Source organism: Castor canadensis, chromosome 9 (genome assembly GCF_047511655.1).
Source record: "Castor canadensis chromosome 9, mCasCan1.hap1v2, whole genome shotgun sequence".
In the NCBI taxonomy this organism is placed as follows: domain Eukaryota; kingdom Metazoa; phylum Chordata; class Mammalia; order Rodentia; family Castoridae; genus Castor; species Castor canadensis.
The window spans coordinates 120,905,151-120,920,450 of record NC_133394.1 but is presented as its reverse complement, the minus strand read 5'-3'; the positions used below and the strand labels follow the sequence as shown (position 1 = coordinate 120,920,450).

The 15,300-nt window shown below is 39.2% G+C and overlaps 1 long non-coding RNA gene across 6 annotated transcripts in view; it reads left to right on the top strand.

Annotated features, from left to right (window-relative positions):
• The window catches only part of LOC141410981 (uncharacterized), a 178,806-nt gene that overhangs the window by 128,902 nt on the left and 34,604 nt on the right, over positions 1 to 15,300 (top strand). Inside the window, exon 5 of one of the 6 annotated variants that reach the window (XR_012435816.1) lies at positions 4,661 to 4,735. The exons of the other annotated variants lie outside the window; for them this stretch is intronic. This is a non-coding gene — a long non-coding RNA (uncharacterized lncRNA). The remainder of the gene's footprint in view (positions 1 to 4,660; positions 4,736 to 15,300) is intronic. 6 annotated transcript variants of the gene reach the window in all.

The window sequence follows — 15,300 nt, the reverse complement described above, 5'->3', positions numbered from 1 at the left end:
GAGATTATATATACATATTGTTAGTTTAATAGTTGCTCTTGAAGTAAAACCTTAGATTTTCTCATCAGTTGGGTGGAGAACAGTGTCAGTGAACCCAAATAGTCCAGTCACAGACACATATAGGGCACTGACTGCATTAGAATCACCCAAGGCAACAGTTATTTAACCATGAAGTCATCTGCTCATGAGGTCATCAACTCTTACATGAACTTTTATTTAGTTATGACTCACTTACCTTAGTAGTCAAAACCTTGACAAAAATCACCAGAGAACACATGTATTTATGGGGACTGAGTGTGGAATTAGGAAACTTAATGGCCAAGAATTATGGCTCAGATGTTGATAAGGGATCATATCCCAGATTGTTGATATTAACAGATGGCTCATGACACACAGCAGGATCCCACCAACCTGTAGTCATTGGAGCCCCCCTTAAAATAGCAGGCCCAATCTGGCCACCCTGCAAAAAACTCCCCTACCTGACATATGGAAGGAGTAGTACTAACATCTCCACTCTGTTGACTCCAATAAAAACTGGAGGTCTTGACCTCCAGTGTAGTGCTTCTTTTTGAATGTTTTTTTCTTTACCCTATCTGGAGGGTGCACTTTGGCTTTTTTTCTTTGCTTTACATGAGTAAATATGTCTCAACCCTCGTATCAGTGCAGCAGCACTCCCTGTGCTCAGCTGCCTTTTGCCTCTCTGTGTTTTAATAATTTTTTGTGGTCTTGCTAACTTTGTGGATTAACTTATAGCACCAAAAATTTCTGACAGTTATCTTGACAAAATAAAAACCATTTTTAAGACAGTTTTTTTTGTAAATGTTATCAAGAACAATATGATATTTTTAAGATAGCTTTGTTGTTATGAGCTCAGAGAATTATGTTTAAGTTTAACATCAGTACATTAAATTTTGACCTTACAAAAACTTTAATGTTACTGGATTTTAGTCAACTTAATCACTTACATAAGCATTTATAAGCTCCATCTTTTTATGACAACTTACTCTGTACTTTTTATGACAACTTATTTTGTATCCTCAGGAGGAGCCTGTCTTCATCCTTTTTCAAAAAGTATTTTTTAACTTTTTTAAAACAATATCCTTAATACCTTATATATATTTTTGTTACTTGTTGAAAATAACTCATAAACCCTTTTAACTTAAAGCCTTATATTTGCATGAAAAAAACAGGAAAAAAGAAACCTTAAAATTATTTTTTATATAAAAACAATTTATAGAAAGCCCATTTGTTAATAGATCCATGTATTATAAGAGAGAATTAAGTCCCAGATTTTATTTACAACAGAATGAAACAGGCTAAGGTCATTTTTTAACTATCCGAATTTTAAGATTCCTGCTGCAGGCTGTGCCCCTACCACCACCCGCCTTTTTTCTTTTTCTTTTTTTCTCCTCCCAGAGTCAGAGTGTTAACATCTGAATGCCTGCATCCTGGTGAGACCTGATTGAAATACGTTTGAAAACTGGTTTTCTTAAAACCAGCCATAGAACAGAGTAACAATTTTTTACATTGACTCTATAATAAGAACCATCCTCAAGATGTTTACATATTCATATGTAAAAGGTTTAAGCAGTTTATAACAGAGATCTTTAACACAAACACCCTGGATTTTTGTTACCTTAAATATCACATTAACCTTATAATAGTTTAAGAACCATTTTGAAGATGCTTACACATACACACACAAAAGTTTTATAAATTAAGCATGCCAGAAAAAAAAATGTCAACTTAAGCGTGCATAAGATGAGCTGGAATTCCAGGAGCAAATTAAATTTTGCCCAATGCTGTACACACACACACACACACAATTAGAGTATACTCTCAGGAAAACCTTTTTAAACCATAACCAGAGGGCTATTTGGTGGAATGATGGATCATGCATCTGTTCTCTTGTTGAGTCTCCCTCTTTGGAACTGAATTTTTGTTGTCCATCCCTTAACCTTAGTTGTGGCGATTTCCCAGGAACAGCTCAACTCCCCTACCCCCAGTACTGGAGGTTTCTTGCATTTTACCCAAAGTGCTTTCTTTTTTATTTGTGTTGTTCCTTCTCCTGGTCTATCTGCCTGGTGAGAAAACCTGGTAAGTGCTCAACCTTCCTAATTCCTGGAAGTATCTCACACACTTTCACCCCACTCTGAAAACCTGAGAGACCTGGTTTCACCCCAGACAGAGTTACTCAGGGGGTCTCTGGGAGGTGACCAGTCTCTGCTTCTCCCTCCCAAAGGCAGGCCTATTATTCAAACCTGGATTCTTACCAGTCTGATGGGCAGGGCTCCCAATTGGTTCCTGAGCCTTCTCCAGGTTCCTTAGTACAACTGAGACTTGCTCTCCGGTGTGCCAGGAGAGGCAAGTCCCTCTGTTGGATCAACAGGTCTTCTGGCACCTGGTGAGAAGCTCTCCTGATGAGCCAGGGATGCTGAGCCCCAGTGACAAGGAGGCAAAAACATTGTCTCCTCTGAGTCTCCATAAATGTTACAGGAATCTCAAACAGAGACATGGGACACCAAGGCTTTTCAGGAAGCAGTATTTATTAGTTTGCCAGCAGTGGCTCAATGGATTCACATCCAAAGGCTGAGCCCTGAGAACAAAGGGGTCTCATCTTATATACCCTTACAAATAGGTTACAGAAGCAAAAAGCAAGGTTTAATCTATACATGGTTGCATGTAACTGTATTGGCTACCTTACCTTCGGTGGTATGTGACCTTCACATTTAGATTTTTAAGTTTTATCTCCTGCTATGCCATCTCCTCCCCACTGCTACATTATCAGAACACAGACTTCTTTGTTTGTTTGTGTTTTGGCTGTCTTCCCTGCTACAGCTCAAGTGGTAGAGTGCCTGCCTAGCAATTGTGAAGCCCTACATTCAAACCTCAGTGCTGCCAAAAAATTGCAACAATGTATTAGATTATGTGTGTGTATAATATCTGCTAATGTATAACCATGTATATGTAAAATGAATGATGGCAATGATATAAGGGATGGGTGGGATGATTTAGGAATAATTTGTTATTTTAAAGTAATTGTACCATTTGGTAAGTGGTATAGTCTTACTTGAAAATGAACTGGGATCATTTGGAAATATACTATATATTGTAAACTCTAGGGCTTCATAAATATGAAAATATTGTCTTTTCAACAAATGGTGTTAGAATAACTGGAGATTCCCATGCTTTAAAGAAAGTGAAGATGGGTCTGGGGACACCTTAATATCCTCACAATTATAATTAGCCCAATAGACTAATTCACTTTACTAGCCAGCCTGCTTTTATTTATTTATTTAAGTGGTATTGGGGGTTTGAACTCAGAGCCTCCTGCTTGCTAGGCAGGTGCTCTACCACTTGAACCACTCCACCAGCTCTTTTTACTTTAGTTATTTTCTGATAGGGTCTCACACTTTTCCCAGCAATCATGCTCTTTGGTATTTACCCAAAATTATGTTAACACTAATACCTGTACATAAATGTTTATAGCAGCTTTGTTTGTAATTGCCAAAACTTGGAAACAACTGAGATATCTTTCATTTATTAGGTGAACTGGTAAATAAACTGTGGTACATCCAGAAAAGGAATATTATTCAGCACTAAAAGGAAATGAGCTCTCAACTATATGTTACTAAGTCAAAGAATACAATCAGAAAGGGTTACGTGCTACATGATTCTGAAACCTAATACAATGGTTCACCCCTTGATGAGTGTAAAGCCAATAAGCACAATCAGGAGTAGGAGTGCAGAAAGGTTTACTACTTTCAGCAAGAAGGAGAGCACTGGGGTAATTCTCTTTGCTGTACCTCCCCAAGCAAAGAAAGAAAGAAAGGGGCTTTTATTGTAGAAACGTATATTCATAAAGGAAAGACTTGCTACCACATACAGAGGCAGGCATATTCCTGAGCATGCTCAGCTCAAGATCATAAATCACCTATTTTTAAACATGGCAGACTGGAAGCCTCAGGTCAGAGAGCTTAGTATTGTAATGAGCAAAGTTCATGGGTAGCTCACCTAAAAAGAATAGGTCAGAATGACTGGGCAATTTTGGCAGATTCCTTGTAAGTTTCCCTGGGGGGCCTTATTTGAAACAAAGAAACAAATTCTGAAGGAGCTCTACTCCTTACTTAAAGGGGCAGTGTGTGCAGGCACAGAGGATCTCTGGGTCAGGGAAGCTGTTCTGTATAATTCTGCAGTGATGCTCACCTATCACACATTCCTCCAGAATCACAGAATGTGCAACATCAAGAGAACAGTATAAACAATGGGCTGTGGGTGATGCATCAATGTTGATTCATCAGTTGTAACAAATGCACCAAAGTGGTGCAGAATATAAATAGTGGGGGAGGGCATGTGTTTCTGGAGGGGCAGGAAACTCTTATGTTCAGTTTTTCTGTAAACCTAGAGCTGTTCTAAAAATAAAGTTGATTAACTAAAAAATCATGCCTGCTACAATGTCTTTAGGCTCCATTCCATTGCTAGAACAACAATTTAAAAACATTCAGTTTAAAAAAGGATTGTGATACATTAAAAATTGCCCTTCAGTAAAAGACTTATTCCTTCATTATATATAATTTTCACTGCAAAACCTTGATTCATGTCTATGAAAATGAAATCCATGAATCCCAACCTTGATCAAGGGAACTTCTGATTTTCATAGGAGCAAGAAAAGTATCAAGATTGAGAGAAGGAGGAGAGAAGAGAGAAAAATAGTCAAGCCCTCCCCTGTTGTGAGGTAATTAACAAAAGCCTTAAAGCAGAGCTGGTTTTAGGATAATCCTGAAGTGATGGAGTGTTCCCACAGTGCCTGCAAACCCCTCTTTCAATCCCTCCTAGTGGCTGGCACCCTTCTTCCCAGTCCTGTCCCCCTTTCCCACATGCATCCTTGTTCCTGTTCCCAGTACCTCATTAAAGCATTTGTTAATAATACATCATGATAATTAGAATGTTACCTCCAAGAAATAGTTACATTTTTAGACTTTTGAAGATCCAAATATATGCATTTCTAATGTTGGTATTTGTGGGGAATTCCTATTGTTGCAGGAAACAGCAAGGGAAACAAAGTCACTGAGACCATTTTTACAGGAAGCAAGGAGTTTATTATGCTAGTGGACTCAGGAGATAATTTCTCAAAGCCCTGAGCCCCGATCTGTGTCAGGAGCTGGGTTAAATACTTACAGAGTTTGTCCTCCAAACCCCTACAGAGTGTGGTCACAGTTCCAGGAAACACTGCAGAGCTAGCTGGAGGCTTGTAACTTTTCAGAGCTAGCAGAAACCTGCTTCTACAGAATGGGGAAACCAAGGTGAATACCAGACACAGTAAATCCCAGGAAAATAACCAAGCTGGCCCCAACAGCATTGCTAGGAATTTCAGGATAATGGAGATTTCCTGTCATCTACACAATTGTACCATATAGGTGGCCTCTGATTGTCTCCAAGGCCAGACTTACTATATAGACTTCTGGATAAAATGATGGGCCTCATGAGTTCTGTGTGAAGACATTTGCACTTGTGTCTCTTATTAAGCAGCATGATGTTGAGCCCTTTTTCTCAAAATGTGATTCCTGGGAGATCTGCTCAGAATTGCCCTAAGAGCTTTTATTTAAAAGTAAGATCCCTAGGTCCTTCTGCTTACCTGGATTTAGGTAGCTTCCTCAGGTAGCTTTGATGGACATGAAGCAGACTCTTCAGGTAATTCTTTGTGCATACTAATGTTCAGAAACCAGAGGCATGGAGCAGAGGCTCTCAACCCTGGCTGCCTGTTGGAATCAGCTAGGCACTTCTTTACATTTTTGTGATTCCCAGCTCACATTCCCAGATATTTTGGTCTGGCATATAGACCAGGTGTTTAAATTTCCTACAGCTATTCTAATGTGTAGCTGAGAACTTAGACTATCCACACCCAAGCTAGGCCTGGACACTGAGAAGTGAAAGTACCTTTTACTCTTCATAGTAATAACACTTTGCTCCATTTGGAGATAATAGGCCAGGAAGTTTCTTGCCAGGGCAAGTGGCTTGATTTTTACAGAAACTTTCTGAAAGACACATGGCTCAAACAAGGGTTCCTCAAAGGTAGACACTTTGACATGCCGAGTGGCCTTAGAAGCTGCCTGAGAATCAAGGATGCGCTAACCTTGTCTTGTTTTTCCCTCTCAAGTTCAGGGAGGACTCTGTCTGGAATACTTTATTTGCCTTAAGATTGGGCATACCAAAGAGGTCACAATTGCCTTCTATCCCATCCCTATAATCTCATTATCTATGGCAGAAGAGGACAGGAATGTAACCATATCTGGATTGACAAGATATCATGAGATATTTTCTGTCTCTCAGTCTAAATTATTCAGTTTCAAGTTACTTAATGACATACCTGAGGCAATTAGCCCATCAAAAGAAAAGGTTTATTTTGGCTCTTGGTTCTGGAGGTTCCAGTTCAAGATTGGGCAGCCTCTTTCTCTGGGCCTCTGGCAAAGGTAGCACATTATGGAATGAATGGTAGAACAAACAGCTTGCACTGTGAACCAGGAAGCAGAGAAAAAAGGACAAGCCAGGGTCCCACAATCCCCTTTGGGGTATGTCCCCAGTGAAATAAGGATCAACTAGGCCCTACCTCTTAAACGACCTGTTCCTAGGCCACTACCTCCCAATAGCAACAACCCAAACATTTAACACATGGGCCTTTGGGGGACATTATCCATATTTAAACTGTGGCATCAATTTATTCAAATTCCAGAGAATCATTCACAAGTTAATGTCTGTCCCCTGAGTCTTTTATTCTGCCTAAAAATTATTTGCTATCTCTAAAATTGCTTACAGTCTCTCCCACTTTCCTCTTCCCTGTGAAGAGGATATTTAAGCTTCAACCATCTGGCCTGCCTTTGAGTCTCATGCTTTGTGTATGATACCTATGTTTATGAATACTAGTAAATTTGTATATTTTTCTCCTATTAATCTGTTTATTGCCATATTATTTCATGCGCTAAAATGATCAAACCTATGGGGAAAAGAGAAAAATTTAAATTTCCCTACAAGCATGAATATCATTATTGCAGCAGACTTAAAGGCTTCAGGTCTCCTCCTCTTCTCCTTCTCCTTCTCCTTCTTCTTCTCTCTCTCTCTCTCTCTCTCTCTGTATATGTGTGTGATTGTGTGTGTGTGTGTGTGTGTGTGTGTGTGTGTGTGTGTGATAAAATGTTTTTTCAGGTTTCTTCTTGATGCAGGACTCTGTCCGCCTGGATAATTGATCCAGGCTACCACTCTTGTTAAAAACTATTTGTCATTCTGGCCAACTACCTGCCAGGTACTATGGTAGGTGCTTCGTTAAACTTCCTTTATTTAATCTTCATGACAACCTAGTATGGCAGATTTTATTGTCCCCATTTTCTAGGTAAGGAACTTGAGGGTTAAAGAAATTAAGTAACTCACATTTAGTGAGAAGCAGAGGTTCATTTTGAACCCAGGTTTTCTTTCCTTGAAGCATATTTTATTTATATATCGACCATTTGACTAGGTTCATGTAAGTACCAAGCTCTTTAATGCAACATAGTTAGTATGGTTATGCTTTGACCTTAACTGTGTGGTTGGTGATCTTGATGTTTGAGAGGCAAAAATTTACTTCTACTTTCTTGGGGTTTGTTTTTGTTTTTGTTTTGTTTTGGCTGGGCCTGAAAATTAAACTAACATAAGACAACAAGAGGAAACATACAAATTTATTTAATGTAAGTTTCACATGATGTGGAAACCCTTGGAAAGAAATGAAGACTCAAAGAAGTGGCAAACCCCTAAATATTTTTATACTAGGTTGTCAGAGGTATTTGTGCAAAAGAAACTAAAATATGTATGGAGGCTCAAGGAAGATAAGATTTCTTTTAACAATGTCTCTTTGTACAGAATTTTTTCAGTCTCAACATCATATCCTTGATGATAAAAGTGTTACTTTACTTCTGGTATTTTTGTTGCTTTTAAAAAATGCATTTAGCTCAAAATAATCCTTATAAAAAAGGGGCATTTTTGGGGTAGCATATTCTACCACCTTCAGTGTATATCTGGGAAAATACTGGAAGGGCTATTTCCTGAATTCATAGAGTAATCTCCTAAACAGACACAGTATAAAATTTCTGAGTAAGCAAGACTAGCAGATATAGATACTGGCACATACTCCCACCCCTCTAACCAGCGAGGTGAGCCTTATTCCCAGGGCTGCAGACACAAGCTGATGTCCTTGAATGAGAGGCTTCTTCTTTCCACACATCTCACCCAACCAAACAACATGGTTATAATAGAGACAATGAGCATCTGCCCTGAAGGAGCCAAGATAACCTTGATGGGAATAAATGAATGTGCATATTGATGGGGTAATTTGAGCACAGTATTGATTCCTTATAGCTGATGTCTGGATTCTTAGCTTATACAATAGGTGGTAAGAGTGGTAGGGGTTACTTGTAAATAAGGGTACAGAATAACTTTTTTTTTCTATCCCAGATAACCCTTGGGGGATCTTGTTATTTTTATAAATCTCAATTGATGAAGAATTCAGTGTTGTCTATGGCTTGGATACTGATTTACAGGCATAATTAACAGAGCTCAAAACTTATAGGTGGCTACAGCGACAATCTTGAGCAGATGACAGCACAATTCCCAGTTGGGAAGCTGATAATGCACAAAGGTATTCTCTGAATGGTGATGCCTGTTGGAAAGGATCCATGTTGATTTTTTTTTTCTAATGGGAGCAGAGGGATACACTTCTGAAAATTTCTGCTTCAATCTAAACTGGATCAAATGCAAAAACCGAGGCAAGAGAGATTATGGTACCAGGCTTGGTAGTTCATCCCTGTAATCCCAGCAGGTGGGAAGCTGAGGCAGGAAGATTGTGATTTCAAGGCCAGCCTAGGCTACATAGCAAGACCCTGTCTCAAAAAAAAAAAAAAAAAAAAAAAAACAGTGACTCTGATGGCCCATAGAATTCTGTTTCTATTTTTATTTAAATAGCAATTGTTAAGTCATTTGTACTTATGTAACATCCTGTGCTCTCACAATAGTTCTTCAAAGCCTTCTTTTTTCCATCACTGTCATGTCATAAAGAGGATAACACAGTCATATTCCAGACTGTGCATAAGTACAGGAGACTGAGTGTCCCTTGGTAGATTCCAAGCAAACAGATACCTAATAATGTTGCAATTGGAGCATTCATCCATCCATTATACATTTGCAGAGTGCCAGCCTCTGCGTTTACATGGAGAGATACATAGATAGACAAAACCCAAGTCCCTGGCTCGGGAACTCACAGTCTTATAGGGGAGAAAGGAAATGTAGCAAGCAAATGTAAGTATCCTTATCATCCACAGCTAGTCTTTGAAAAAGTATGTTAGTGTGTTAGTTAGCTTTTAGCGTTGTTGTGACAGAATGCCTTAAGAATTTAAAAGAAGAAAGATTAATTTTGGTTCATGGTTTGAGAGAGTTCTATCAACTATAGTGGGGAGGGCATGGTAGAGCAAAGCAACTCACATCATGGCAACAAGGAAGTGGAGAAAGGGAATACAGGAAGGGGCTAGAGCAAGATATACTCAAGTGTAGAGTCCCCACCTTTTACTTTTCACTACTTTCCAATAATACCAGCGTATTATGAAACCATCAAGGGATTAATCCATTCATTAAATCAGAGCCCTCATGATCTAATTGACTCTGGAAGTGCTGTCACAGATACACCTGAAGGTGTGCTTTACTAATCTTCTAGGTTTTTCTTAATCCAATCAACTTGATGATCAAGATTAATCACCATAGTTGGAGTGCATATTTTCAGATAGGGAAACCTATAGTTTATTGTTTTAAATTTAAAAAAAAGATTTATTCCCATCCCACCAAATATTACAAGACACAATTCTCAAAAAGACTTTTAAACATCTATATAACTAGTCACCAAAGATTTCTGGTTTAATCTAAGATGTTTTAAACACCAATTGTCTAAATTTTTAGCAGTTAATGTACTCCTTATGGTTTTGTACAGTACATGAAGATATTGAAGAATATTGAAATGAATCATGTTTTACTTCTACTATAAAGAGCACGACCTTAATTTATTCCACTCTGACTGTAGCTGCCGATCACCTGTACATTGTATTTCTCTAATCTGGAAGCTATCATGTCATGTCTAATGAAGCTTTCTAGAATGAGCAACACTTTCAATTTTTTTCCTGTTGGAGATGCATGCATAGCCAATTTGGGTTCATTTTATGTTTACCTCTCTGAATACAGTTTGTCACTTCTAATGTATGGACTTTCCCACCTGTTTTGGATTCACCTGCATCTCTGATAATTTTTGGTCAGCATTTTCACTTAATATTGTGGGATATCTGACAAGAAAAGGGATGATACAGAACAAAGGAAGCTCTAGATAGTGTCTTTTTGGGAGAACAGCTGCCATTTGACTGCAGGGCACTCTGTACCCTCTTTCCTGTATTTGCATATAACCTAAACATGCGAATTTGTTATGATGGGTTTTTCTCACTGGGATAGAGACTGTTGGGTGAAAATTTTTACAAATCATGATAGCTAATGTTCTGTTGGTTTCTGAGATAATGAAAGATACCTCTCTGCTTTCAAGAGGTAGGTTTAAGGTAATGTTACCTGAAGGAACCTGGTAAATGCTGCCTAGGAACATCATAGAAAACTGCCCAGAAGGAAAAGAAACAGGGAGAGCTACAGGATAATAATTCACCAGAGAGGCAGACAGAGGTGTGGCATGGAGGGCATTTCAGGCAGACAGAAAAACATGTGCAAAGTCAGAGTAACAAAATACTCCGTCACTTTGTATTTTCAAGGTACAAGGAGCAAGGAAGATGAGAGTGGAGAAAGAGGCATCAGCCTAAGTGGGAAGGGCCTTGTTTGGACTTTATTCTGGAATATACAGCTGAAAGCCTTTGAGCAAGAACATGTAAGCATCACATTGAAGTTTAGAAAAACACTTCATCAATGTAACAGAAAAAAGATCTGAGGATGGAGAATATAGGCCAGAGATAACAGAATGAGGTGGACTGGAGGTGGGCCAAGAGGCAAAACTGCTGAGAGTTCATGATCTCTGTGATAAGAGAAGCTCTTTTGATCTTGATTAGGATATCAAGATCGGGGCTGTGTCTTTTCCATTTAGTATCTTCCAAACCTAATATAGTTCTTGGCAGATACCCAACACATGATAAATAGATAATTCCATTGTTTGGCCAACATTTCTTCATCCAGGTGTAGAATTAAGTAAGGAATTGGTGCATGAGTTAATTAACTAAGTGATTACTTTCTAGTTAGGGTCTCATGGTCCCTGTCTTAGTGCATTTTCTGTTGCTGTAACACAACATTTGAGATCAGGTGATTATAAAGAATAGAAATACATGCTGGCTCAGGGTTCTAGAGGATGGGCATCACCATTTACTTGGCTTTTGCTGCTGGGCAAGTGGATGCATATGGAAGACAGAAAACTTGAGGGATGGTCTTGATTTATAACAACCTGCTCTCATGGTAACTAATCCAGTCCTTTAAGAATGGCATGAATCCCTTGTAACCACCTATTCCCTCTTGGAGGTCCCCTACCCCAACACTGTCACAATGGCAATCAAATTTCAACATGAGTTTTGGAGGAAAAAAATGTATCTAAATTATAACAGTAGTCCAAGTATTCAGCTTTCTCTTTTAAATTTCTGCTACCATCTCCACCACAGGGAGGGCCAATGTCTCACTTGGAATTTTTCAATATCCTCCTGATTCCACAGCCTCTATTTTCTTGCTTAATGTCCAAAGGTAGAGCAGTCTTGAAGTGGAGTCCTCTGACTTTCAGTCCTGCATTGTCCTGACCTCAGCCGAGACTCAGCCACTCAACTTCTCCCATCATTTCTCTCTCCCTGATGGAAATAATGATCCTTTATTCATCCACCTCACTCAGATGTTGGACAGATTGATTAGTTAATGTTCAAAAATTGCTTTGAGGATGAAAAGTGCCGATTATTGTTATTATTATGTTGTCTAAGAGAAACTCACTGCCTTTGAAAGGGAGCTACAGAACAGTCACTGATTTTTAATTTTAATGTTCTGCATCTATGGGTGAAATATTTATTTACCAATAAAGAAAAATATCTCCATGCAGAGCAGTACCTTGAAGCCCATGTTTAATAGATATGACTAAATTACCACTATGGAATTTGACCAGGACAACAAGGATAAAGCCTTGTATCAGTGAGGGGTTTGCCCTCTTAGCCCAAGGCACTGATGATAAAAAATAGCTTCACCTTTTGTCAGCCAAATGTCACCTTAAAATTCTACTGACATCAACCTAAATGAGTATTAGAGATGTATATAAAATTATTATTCCTTCATGAATACTTTGAACTTTTAACCTTTCAACTGAACCAGGAGTGAATAATGGTTTCTCAAGAACATCTTTGTACAAAGGTGATTACCTCAAAAAATTCAGTATTGAGAACTAAGAAAAAAATAACAAAAAACCAAGTAAACATTTTGAATTCTCCTTTTTGTTTTTAAGTTCAGAGCTTGATATAAAGTCAGGAAAAGTTGTAAGAAAAGTTTAAATTACATTTAAATAATGGTGGAAAAGTATCTTTCATTTGAAGTATGTGAATGTTGAATGGATATTGGTGGCTTGATATTCTGAGCTTGATTTGCTGTTAGTTTTCTTTAGCAACTTGGGCTTTTAGCATGATTTATGCTTAAACTTCTAGAGTGAAATTTATGAAGTGCGTTAAGTGCTAGGGAAGAAGCATAAAAATCAGTAATTTGAGGGTCTGGAGCAGAGGAGTGCTGAGTGGAAATAATAGATTAATAGATGCATTGGAGAAAAACAAATGGCTTTCTGACATCAAGGAACCAGAGCTTTGGGAAATTCTTTAATTATCCTCTAATTGGCTGGGTGAGATATGTACGAAGTCAAAGAAGTGTCATTTTAAAAAGAGACAAGTTTGGGTACAGAAATGGTGAAATGAATGGCAGGATTTCATGTAGTGGGTTGGACCAGAGTGGATCAGAGGAGTTGCTGCATCTTAGGACTTCTCCCAGCAGGTGGCAGAAGTGAAGCTTGATAACCCGGCATGTGGTGCTGCTAAGCCTGTGATCTGTCCTCTAAACCCTGTCCCCAGGGCTGCCCTTGAATATTTGGATGGATGGATTTATGCTGAATCGGCTTCTTGAAATGGTAAATGCTCTGTGTGTGGTTGGAAGAACTCTTGGCTGGATTGATTACTCTGCACCTTTGTTCTTCAGCTACACCTTGATTTTTTCTCTACTGTGTGCCTCTTTCTCTCCCTGTTCCATTTCCCAAGACTGCTGGCCATGAGGGTGGGGGTGAGGGAGCATATGTCCATATACTTTTTCTTATGTTTTTGTTTGTTTTCTCTTTATTGGAGAGCAATTGCTTTGGAGCTCAGTACTCCACTTATTTTGCTATCCAAAAGCACTAACAGACTGAGCAGGGACTATAAGACACTGAGCTAGAAGTTTAAAGTTTACCCTTCTCCACAAGCCTATGTGGTAGACACCATTTTCCTTTTTGCTAGATGAAGACATGAAGCTCAGAGAGAACTGGGAGCTTGCCTAGTGTTCCTGTTACTTTTGACAGGTCCCCCAATTCTGGCAGCATCTGGCTTCCTTGACGTCATATGGATCCACAACCCGAGGAAAGGCTTGTCACAGGAACTGTAGAGGAGTCTTAGACTGTAGGAAAACTTGATGATTTGGGGCAAGGCAAACCCCTTGTCCCAGTCCTTTCAGACTAGAAGATTTTCCGGCGAGGGTGGAGAGACTTGGAGAAAATGCAGTGAGGAGATACGGCAGGCCTCTTAGAAAGGGAGAGGCCCTTATGCCTTGCCTTCTACATGGGCTAGAAGAAGAGCCCAAGTTTTGAGACTAAGGAGTTCACATGCAGAAAGATCTGTGACTCCCTTTCCAGATGGGGGCTAGACCTTAATGATTGTGGCTATAGTGTCTGGGCAGATGGGCCCAAAGCAGCGTTGCAGCTCAGAACAGACACAGAGCGTAGTAAAGGAGCACCAGGCAGAAGGAGCCATAGGAAACTGAAAGATATTCTGCAGTGACTAAGTAGACAACACGACTGATGACAGATGTGGAAGTGAGATCTCAGAGTCCATTATACTGTACCCAACCACCAACACGACACAAGGGGTGCCGTGCTGTGACCCCCCACACGGTAGCCATTAGGTGACAAATTGCTGAAACAAGGAAGAAAGGTAATTGACTCAGGTCAGCTTCTGCCCTCTGGTGGAATTGGAGCTCATTGCAGACATGAAGTTAGGGAAAGTACAAAGTTTGGGTTTTGCATCTGTGGACAGAGATCAGTACCCAAGCAACATTGGACCGAGGTTTTACTGTCTCCAAACTGTCTCATTTCACTCCACCAGGAGGACTCCACATTGTCAGATCCAGTATTCAACAAAATGCAAAGAAAAAGCTATCTCTGAATTATCTAGATGCTTTATATAAATTAAAAAATTCACACCATTCAGACCACTTAAATCAAGGTTTATTCTCGCTATTCATTTCCATTCAATTCAATGAGATTTTACTCAGTACTTTATTAAGGCAGGTGACCAGGGATCTCCCTTCAAATATTTTCTGTGTGTTTTGCAAAAAGGAGTAAAATATATGTTTTTAAAATGAAGATATGAGTGACTTCAAGATAAAACACACTTTCAAGTCACACTATACAGAACAGTGTCTTCCTTTTATGTTGTGCTGGGGATCTAACCCAGACCCTTCCTTTGGCATGGTAGGCAAGCATAGAGCTTGCTATGTGAATTATCCTATTTAAAGTAGATATTGACACCAGTTGTTCTTGATCTTCAGTATCATATTCCTGAAGAAAAGTTCAAAGGACATTTATGTATTTGCTGTGCTCTGGGCCTCACTCATGCTAGGGAAGCGCTCAATCACTGAGCCACATGTCCAGTTTAAAGGGCATTTATATCAAGGTTTTCTGGTTCATTCATCCTCCCTGAACAACTAAAACATAAAATTTCCAAGATTCCCTTACTTTTCATTGAAAGAAATTCCATGATTTGCCCAGGGTCATGTGGATTGTTGGGGTCCTCTGAGTGGTACAAATGGGTCCTAGGCTGTGGTCTGTGCAACCTCAGGATAAGGACAACGAGGCTGTTTGGTGGAAACTTCATAAATTCACTTCCCTGGCAGTATTAGTTCTTTCCAAAATGGAACTGAAGTCCACACAGAGAACTTGTGAAGCCTTTACCTGGTTGAATTCCAGTCTTCTCAATGGTTAATACTGCTCACTAA